General features: G+C 41.8%; 1 long non-coding RNA gene across 1 annotated transcript; it reads right to left on the reverse strand.

The window, feature by feature from the left end:
• Nucleotides 1-6,316: 6,316 nt before the first annotated feature.
• LOC130311233 (uncharacterized) lies at nt 6,317-8,905 on the reverse strand. The gene is made up of 3 exons (XR_008859650.1): nt 8,824-8,905; nt 8,173-8,219; nt 6,317-6,452 (listed from the first exon to the last, which is right to left on the reverse strand). It is a non-coding gene; the product is annotated as an uncharacterized LOC130311233 (long non-coding RNA).
• Between the last annotated feature and the right edge of the window lie 1,115 nt (nt 8,906-10,020).

Raw genomic sequence — 10,020 nt, forward strand, 5'->3', positions numbered from 1 at the left:
ATTAGACCATATAGTGGCACAATGACATAAGCTTGAGGTCTCAGCAGCATGAGTAGACCATATAGTGGCAGAATGACATAGGCTTGAGCTGGCAGCAACATGAGTAGACCATATAGTGGCAGAATCACTCAGACTTGAGGTGGCAGTAGCATGAGTAGACCATATAATGGCAGAATCACTCAGCCTGGAGGTGGCTGCAGCATTAGGAGACCAAATAGTGGTAGAATCACTCAGGCTTGAGGTGGCAGCAGAATGAGTAGACTATATAGTGGCAGAATAACTCAGTCTGGAGGTAGCAGCAGCATGAATAGACCACATAGTTTGGCAGAATCACTCAGGCTTGAGGTTGCAGCAGCATGAGTAGACCATGTAGTGCCAGAATCACTCAGGCTTGAGGTGGCAGCAGCATGAGTAGACCATGTAGTGCCAGAATCACTCAGGCTTGAGGTGGCAGCAGCATGAAGAGACCATATAGTGGCAGAATGCAGTGGAGGCAGAGGTCTGGCTGTGGGTACCAATACCTCTCTGAGAGGGAGCAGGGGAGTGGGAATGCATGGCTCAAAGGGGTTGGGGTGTCTGCCGTACAGTGGCAGGAGCTGCTGTACCCTGCTGGTGGCACTGTTACCACCACCCCGTATCTGTTCCCATTCCCACCGAGACAAAGACCTCCATCTCCTCACCCTGGCATGGCACAGCTGACAAATGCCTATAGCAGCATCATCTAAGCCGAAACAGATGAGTGCCGGTCAATGATTCATACTCTGATTGGTCCCCGGTTATTAGTGGTGTACCCCAAGGTTCAGTACTGGGCCCGCTGTTGTTTAATTTATTTATCAATGATATAGAGGATGGTATTAACAGCTCTGTTTCTAGCTTTGCAGATGACACCAAGCTTTGTAGCACGGTACAGTCTATAGAGGATGTGCTTAAGTTACAAGATGACTTGGATAGACTAAGTGTCTGGGCATCCACTTGGCAAATGAGGTTCAATGTGGATAAATGTAAAGTTATGCATCTGGGTACTAATAACCTGCATGCATCGTATGTCTTAGGGGGGATTAAACTGTCAGAGTCACTGGTAGAGAAGGATCTGGGTGTACTTGTAGATCACAGACTACAGAATAGCAAGCAATGTCAGGCTGCTGCTTCCAAAGCCAGCAGGATATTGTCATGTATCTAAAGAGGCATGGACTCAAGGGACAGGGACATAATACTCCCCCTTTATAAAGCATTGGTACGGCCTCACCTGGAATATGCTGTTCAGTTTTGGGCACCTGTCCATAAAAGGGACACTGCGGAGTTGGAAAGGGTGCAGAGACGCGCGACTAAACTAATATGGGGCATGGAACATCTTAGCTATGAGGAGCGATTAAAGGAGATACAATTGTTTAGTCTTGAGAAGAGACGTTTAAGGGGGGGTATGATAAACGTATATAAGTATATTAATGGCCCATACAAAAAATATGGAGAAAAACTGTTCCAGGTTAAACCCCCCCAAAGGACGAGGGGGCACTCCCTCCGTCTGGAGAAGAAAAGGTTTAGTCTCAAGGGGCGACACGCCTTCTTTACCGTGAGGACTGTGAATTTATGGAACGGTCTACCTCAGGAACTGGTCACAGCAGGAACAATTAACAGCTTTAAAACAGGATTAGATAAATTCATGGAACAAAATAACATTAATGCTTATGAAGAAATATAAAATCCCATCCCTTCCCCAATATCGCGCCTCACCCCTACCCCTTAATTCCCTGGTTGAACTTGATGGACATATGTCTTTTTTCGACCGTACTAACTATGTAACTATGACCTCCTGTCAGATGGGGTGGTGCTGACTTGCACCTGTTCAGGCTCAGTGTGCACAGGTGGAGCTGGCTGCTGCTGCTGCCTCCTCCTGCTGCCATTACCAGTGGAGCCCCTGATCCTGGTCTCCCTGGTGACCTGGCGCACAGTTTTCCTAGGTTGCCTACCTTCCTTGTTACTGCTGCTGTGAACTGACAAGAGAGGTGGCACCCATTCTGGGTCACCCACCTCTTTGCCCCCTGATATATCATATACAGGGCCAAACTGTGGTGGACTGAGGGGAACAGCAGAAATGGAGCCCCTGACCTGGCTCCGCTGACCCCGTCGCTGAAGCTTGGGTGTGACTAGGTGTGGGGGTTCGTTGGCTAAAACCACCCGCACCAGTTGAAAGGGATGTCACTGGGGTACTGATAGCCATTACCCCTCCTCCTCCTCCATCCCTTCCAAAAGGTCCTGAGCATCAGCACTGAAATCCAGTTCAGCCTGATGCATGACCTCCTCCAAGAGGTCCCTCTCACTGTCGCTGTCAAACAGGAAAAGGCTAGATTCTTGGGGGCACTATGGCTTGTGCCATGAGAGCCACTACTTCCTCGGCATCTTGTGAGGAAATGGGGTGGCTTCTACCACCAAAAAAGTCCCTAATGAGGCGGACGCCCCTGCCACGTGAACTACTCATAGTAGCAGTGGGGAAAACTTTATTGGGATGGGGACTCCATTATCAAACCAAAGACACAGACACTGATGCAGACACTGACAAAGACATTAACACTTAAAACTAATGCTAATAAACTTTTTTTTTAACTAAACAAAGAGAAAGACAATTATGCAGACACTACTAACTACACCAAATAAACAGTAAAAAATGAACTAAAAACTAACGCTAATAAACTTTTCTTTTTTTTAACTAACCAAAGACAAAGACAATTACACAGACTAACTACACCAACTAAACAGTAAAAAAAACTAACTAAAAAATAAAGCTAATAAACTTTTTTTTTTTGCTTTGAGGAATCTTATATAGTGAAGGGGTGGACAACTTTCCTATTGGTTTCTAGGGATGTTGCTATCCTCTGAGAACTGCATCATTCTCATTGGCCCGCAAGCTAAAAGAAGGGAGGGATCAGTGACAATATTCGCGAATATTCACATATGCTAAATGTTTGTGTGCCAGTCTCACACAGTAAATAGTATTGGAGCCTTCTTTAGACCACATTTAGACCATTCCCACCCTGGAAGCAGGGAGGGATGATCACTGTGAGGTGTACTGTGAAAAAAAAAAACCAATGAATACTTATAATTGCGAATATATAGCATTATATTCGCAATATTCGCGAAATCGCCAAGTTGCTATATTCACAATAAAAATTAGCATTATGAATATTTGTGTGCAACACTAGTCTTTATGAGTTCCTTGCAAGAACTGGACTTCCTATGGAGTCCTATGTGTCCCAAGGCAGGCCTTGGCATCTTGGCCATCCACATACAATAGCAGCATGAAGAAATAAAGTACTAAACCCAACCAGCCTATAAAAGGCTAAATGTACATTAGATTTATAGATGTTTACATTTTGGTGGCATATGGATATGACGGCCTGGCCTTTCTCTAAGCCAAATACAAAATCAAGTGTACTGGGACACTGCAAATAAACTATTTGATAGTTCCGGTTTCCTTTCCCCTTATCCCCTCACTGCCCATCACTAGCCCTTAGTGTACCTAAAGAACAAGGGAGCCACTCCAGAAACCTAAAGATATAAAAAAAATATGACTTATGCTGGCTATACACAACATGACAAAGCTCTAAGTGGTAAATAATAGGGTCAAATTTAGTAGACCATGCTATTTTTTCAGCTGACAACGCCCAGAAAAATCTATCATGAATGATGGTTTGTGCATGTTGTATGGCTAGTCTATGACAATAAAGACATTTTTAAAGGTCAGATCTAAGTCTAGTGTGTGTATCCCTTGTTCACCCACCTTAATAAAAGCATAAAAGACTCAACAAATTGCCAGTGTTGAATTATTGTATTGCAATGTTTTTGGAATGACTTAGGGTCTATTCACACGGCAGAATTTCTGCTTTTGAAATTCCGTCTCAAATTAAAGCCCATAGATTTCTATGGGATTCTGCACTCCCATTCAACCTTCTAAAATTCAAAAGGTTGAATGGGAGTGCAGATTTCAGAAGCATGAATGGGAGTGCGGAATCCTTTAGAAGTCTAAGGACTTTAATATGAGGCAGAAATTCCGCCATGTGATTAGACCCTTGGACTCAATGGGCAACCTGAGTGGAAGGCTAAGGGTATGTTCACATTATGGAATCTCTGTCCAGAAATAATCCAGGTTGGAGATTCCATCTGGGCAGCCGTGTCTGAAATTCACCAGCTCCAGGACCACGCTGACCTGCGATATCACCATTGACAACTATGCAGTCCGTGCTGAATTAGGAACATGTTCATTCTTTTGACGGGTGAACTTCCAAAGCAGAATTTCTCATGAAAATTCATAGTGTAAATGGGTCAATGGAAGACCCATTCTCACCAATGTTAGATTAGTACAGCAGAGTCTCGAAAAGGAATTCTGCGTGGAGATTCCATAGTGTGAACATATTCAAATTCTAAATTGGAGCTGTGTTACAGACATTTAAGATAATCTGAGAAAATGTTCCTAAAAAAGGTGCAAAACACCTTACATTGCTCATGATGTGATTTTTACATATGGACTTTTAGTTTGTTAAATTTTTTTGGGGGTTTGTTTTTGTTTTTTATTGTTTCTTAGTTTTTTTAGGTATTTTTTTGTTTGTTTTGTTTTAATTTGGTGGAGGTGGTGGTGGTGGTGGTCCTATGCATTCCTGGTTGATCATTTTATTCTGCCCATTTTGAAATATAACACTAAAACATTTTGCAAGATGTGGATAGATTTCTTTGGTTTTACATTAAGCCTTCAAAATATGGTTTCCATGTAATTCTCTGTGGTTGACAATCCTTTATTAATATAAACTGTAGCTTCCTCTGATTGACTGACCTGGAACTGAAAGGCGTAGACCACCAATACATTCCAGACGTCAGGACCACCTACATAGCAGTAACACAGTTGGCCTTTTTATGTTCTTAGTCTTTAATAATATTATGCTTAGCTGCAGTCACCATTTCATTTTATTGATTTGCCATAAGAAATCCCAGTTTTGTGGAGTTGTAAAGTGCTGACTTTCACCTAAATAGTTGCTGTATGTTATGTGTGGTCATGTTTCATGGTTACTGTGGTGATGGTACCAATTTTTCCGTGTTTAGATTCCTTGACATTTTGTTTCATTTCAGCAGAGCAGCAAATGAAGATATTCCCATAGGAAACCAGCAGTTACAAAGAATACCAAGGAGCGGAACTAGGAGCTGCGCATGAATCCGACCGTATTGCAGGCAATATTGCTAGTATTGTTTTATCGGTTCTTATTTCATTTCTGCAAATTTATATAACGTTAACCCCTTAAGGACACAGCCAGTTTTCCTCCTCTCTTTCTAAGAGTCATAACTCTTTTATTTTGCCATCCACAGACTCATGTAAGGGCTTGTTTTCTGAGCGACCAGTTGTACTTTGTAATAATACCTTTAATGTTACCCTAAAATGTATGGCACAACCAAAAAAATATTATTTTGTAGGGAAATTGAAAAGCAAACTGAGAAGTGTTCCAATTGTGAAGTGAGCACAGGAGCTGTACTCGCTTCTAAGACTGTAAATGACAGATGCTATCAGCAGCCGTGCACTTACAGTCAATGAAGAAGAGCAGCATTCTTGCCATTCTCTGTCATTAAACCCTTAAGTGCCATGATCAGCAACAATGGTACTCAAGCGCTGCAATGACAGTGTCTCTGCTCAGTTGGCACCCCTCAACATACATAGGTGGACCTCACCTGTTCCACCAAGCTCCCTGTGCTCCTGTACCTGTTTGTTCTTTACTTCTATTTGGAATAAAGCCTAAAGATTTTACAGCAAATTATGGGGGAGTGCTTCATCATTTATCTTCTTATGTGGATCCGATCTGTTTGTTTGCCCACCAGAAATCCTCCTACCTGCTCCGTACAGGCCCTGGCTCAATCAGTAGATCCCCAGCAAAAGTATAGCATTATTCAGTGTTAGCAATCTGAATAGTGCATGTAAAAGATTTAAAAGGTGTAAATAAAATAGTTTAAAAAAAAATATATATAAATAAGCTTTTCATCTAATAAAAAAATTAAACCACCCCCTTTTCGCATAAAAAACAAAAAAAAATCACATATCTCTGAAAAAAAACGGATAAAAAAGATATATATATATATATATATATATATATATATATATATATACATATATATATATATACATACATACATATACATACAAGTCCAGGAAAGCAGCACTCCAAATAGAAAAGGTACACGAATACAGAAAAATAAAAAAAGTTATAGGGGTCAGAATATAGCAATTCATACTTATTTGTGTTTAAAATGCAATACAATAAAAGAAAAGCATGCAACCATGGATATCAGTTTAATCGTAACGACCTATAGAATAGATTACATTTTTACCGTAAAGTGCACTTCATAAAAAAAAAATAATAATAATTTCCTCTTGTTTTCCATGCTTCCTGTAAGCGGGGCTGGTTATAGGACCAGTGCTCCTGAACAATAAACAGTATAAAAAAGTAAATGTCAGCTCAATAAGTCTCAAGTCCATATATTCACAAGCTTAAAGCTCCCACGTCCCCAGTTTCTGTTCATCTATGCTACAACGAATGTATTTAATAAATAAATATAACAATGTCTAATAGGAGAGGTATGCTGTATCTTAGCTTTATAAATAACTACATGAATAAATAAATAAATAAATGCCATAAGGAATATAAGATGACTTTTTTAACACCAGTAAATGACTTATCAGATTATACAAGGTGTCCACAATGACATTTATTCAGCCAGTACACAATTGTTTTTAATTAAAATAATAGGTATATTTGTTGTATTTGTTATAATTTCTCGGTTTTCAGGGACAGGTTGTCCTGACCTTTACATTTTATTTAATGCTTCTACATCCCTGGGCTTTCTAATGTGTCACATGGTGCACAATCCCTCTTATCTGAATCTATGTATGATAAACACTGATCACAAGGCCTCTGTGTCTCTCTGTTTGCTTTGCCTTCTTTCTATGTAATGACATAATGTGCTGGGCTTCTACATTACGGGATGGGGGATGTTTAGATTTCAGTTTCAGAACAACAAACCAATGCCAGCTCAGAATTTTCTCAGGCCTCTTGTAAAATGCAATGGAAAATATAATGCAATGTTGTGATTGGTTGCCTTGGGCGATTCCTCTTCTTTCCCATTTTTTTTTATTCAGATTAATCTCCAGTCTAGCAGTCTTTCTCTGTCAATACAGTCAGAAAGACCCTGCTGTGGATTGGACGTTTCAATGGCCACTGTGCAATACTTTAGTTCTCTTGTGGTAGCACTGCAGGGGAATTGAATACTTGCTGCCACAGTTTACAGTTAATCTCAATGGCATTGCCATGTGGGGGGGGGGGGCAGAAGGGGCCGTGGCACCCACTACACCAGGCTGTGCCCCTCCCATGTACCCCCCCCCCCCCCCCCCCAAATTTGATTGGCTTATTCATGGCCAGTCTGGGACACATTTAACTATAGGTGCTCGGCTGATTGACAGAGCAGAGAGCCATTGGTTCCTCACCCTGTCAATCACTCTTGTGGTCACTGCAATATTCAGGCAACCTACAAGAGATCATGTGTCGGAGGAAAAGACAGGAAGAGAGAAGAGGCCACCCGGATGCTCCAAGAGATAATTTGAACCCGCGGTGTATAAATGTGCCATTGTTATAATTCCCCATGTGCCATTGTTATAATCTAGCCACCATATGTCCTGCCCCCCCATTTTAAAGCTGTAGATGCCACAGGTTGTTCTCTGTGATTATTGGGAGACTCTTGTAACAAAAGGGGGCTTTCCAAAATGAGTAGCTCCTTTCGGCTACCTTCTCATTACCGCTGAGCTCTGTTGCTACAATACAGGAATTGAGTGGAGAAGAAAATACTGCATGTCCAGTATTTTTCTCCACTAAACTAACCTAAAATAACGAACACCCGATGCACCCAATTCAAGTCAACGGGATCCGTTAAGAACTAGTAGTGTCCATTGTGCAAAGGGTCCATTTGTTTGCTGCTGAATGGACCCTGAATGGGACAGAGCTCAGCGGGGATATATAGGTAAAGTAAAAGGAGTACACGTGTGTTGTTTTTTTAGGTACAACGAGCTACATCTCTGTAGTGTTCACTTCCTGGTTTCCTCTCTGAACTGTGACCCTGCTGTTGCCAGGCAACAGAGCACACACTTACCCACAATCTCCCTTCTCAAACAGGACATTTTCAGAAATCCTTGTACACTGGAAATAAGTTTAATTTAACATAAAGCATTAGTTTAGACCTATTTATGTTTGTGGTAACAACCCATTTACCCAAATATTTAACAAATGTAAAGATTTAGAGAAGACAGAAAGTGGGTGGGAGAAAAGAAGAAACATATATCATAAAAGATAAAGGTGTTGCACAGAAGTAACATAATGTTGTAACAAACCATACTCCCCATACTGATCCCCCATCACTCCCATTCTAAGGCTTCCTGGGTCTCTTACCAGTCTCTACTTCATAATTTCTTTTGACATAGACATGTGACCACTACAGCCAATCACTGGCTGAAGGGGATTGCAGTTGTGGCCAGTAATTAGCTACAGCAGTCATACGTTTAGTGTCGAGGGACTGGAAAGTAGAGATTAGTGGGCAACCCTGGCGGCATTGGAACAGGAGTGATGGGACCAGTACGATCATTATGTCCTATTTTCTATTTTACAACATTCTGAGCTATTAAAAAAACATATAGTAGTAAATCTGCCAGTTTTATATTTAAGGAAAACTGTCAGCCTGTTCACCCACACTAAATCCACTGGGTTATAGTTTGGGTGAACAGGAGTCCAATGAGGGGTCACTTACTTAAATATGTCCTCTAGGTCCTGAGATATGTCCCCCAGTCCTCTGCTAAATACTGTGAATCGCATGCAGGGGTCTAGTGAAGTGGAGACACAGACAATAAATATGTAAATTGAGTGGGCGGAGCACCACCTCCTCTGCGTGATTTTCTGGGGGACATATCTCAGGACCTACTGGATAGATTTCAGTAAGCGACCCCTCATTGGATCTGTTCGCCCACACTATAACCCAGTGTATTGAGTTTAGTGTGGGTGAAAAGACTGACAGTTTTCCTTTAAGCTAAGAGCTCAAGTGTCAAGGTGGCAGTGCTGAGCTACAGCATGCAAGCCTCCTTCCTCCTCCACTTCTCCCTGCCTTGTCTGATTAATGTGAAGGGCTCAGTGCTGGAAGCTAAACCCTGTGCATCAATCAGCCAAGGCAGGTGTTGTGGTTCGTGGTTCTGGGGTAGAATTGGATTTGGCTCCAAAGGTTAGCAGTATTTCTGGAGACCAAATGCATTCATAGCACCCCACAGACCAACCTATTTGTCAGGAATTTGGGGAGAGTTATATCCTAATATCCAATGCGCAAATTAACACTGCACACCCAAATACTGGCAGAAATAAAGATGTTTAATATACAACTAACTAAACACACTCTAAGTATGAGAGGAAAAAGAGAAAAAGATAATACTAAATAGCTAGAAACTTAAATCTGCAGTGTAAGGAAACACATGTACAACAATTATAGCAGAAGACACTATCTGGTGGCTATTTGGGTGGATTTTCCTTAATACTTAGCTTCGGGGAACCTTTACAGCAAGTATGAAAATGGAGCAGAGGCAGTGGACAAGTATCTGCATTCCTTCTGTTGATCAATAGCTCCCACCAGGAATTTGAATGGAAGGTGTGATGGTATGCTGTCCTGGAAGAGACAGAGACCTTCATTCGCCTAGCAATGCCTTTTATGTTGTTTTCTCCGCCCCTATCCAGCCCACAGGTGGTCTTTGACTAAGGTTACAAAAGGCCCCTGTAAGCATGCCTAGGAGACCCTCTCAAAGACCCTCCATCTTGCCTTTGTTTAACCCCTTAACGACCACGGACGTAAATGTACGTCCTGGTTTGGTGGTACTTCGCGCACCAGGACGTACATTTACGTCCTGTGTATGACCGCGAGCATCGGTTAGCAGCAGCTGGGGACCCGCCGGTAATAGCCGACATC

The sequence above is a fragment of the Hyla sarda genome, chromosome 1 (assembly GCF_029499605.1).
Source record: "Hyla sarda isolate aHylSar1 chromosome 1, aHylSar1.hap1, whole genome shotgun sequence".
Taxonomy (NCBI): Eukaryota; Metazoa; Chordata; class Amphibia; order Anura; family Hylidae; genus Hyla; species Hyla sarda.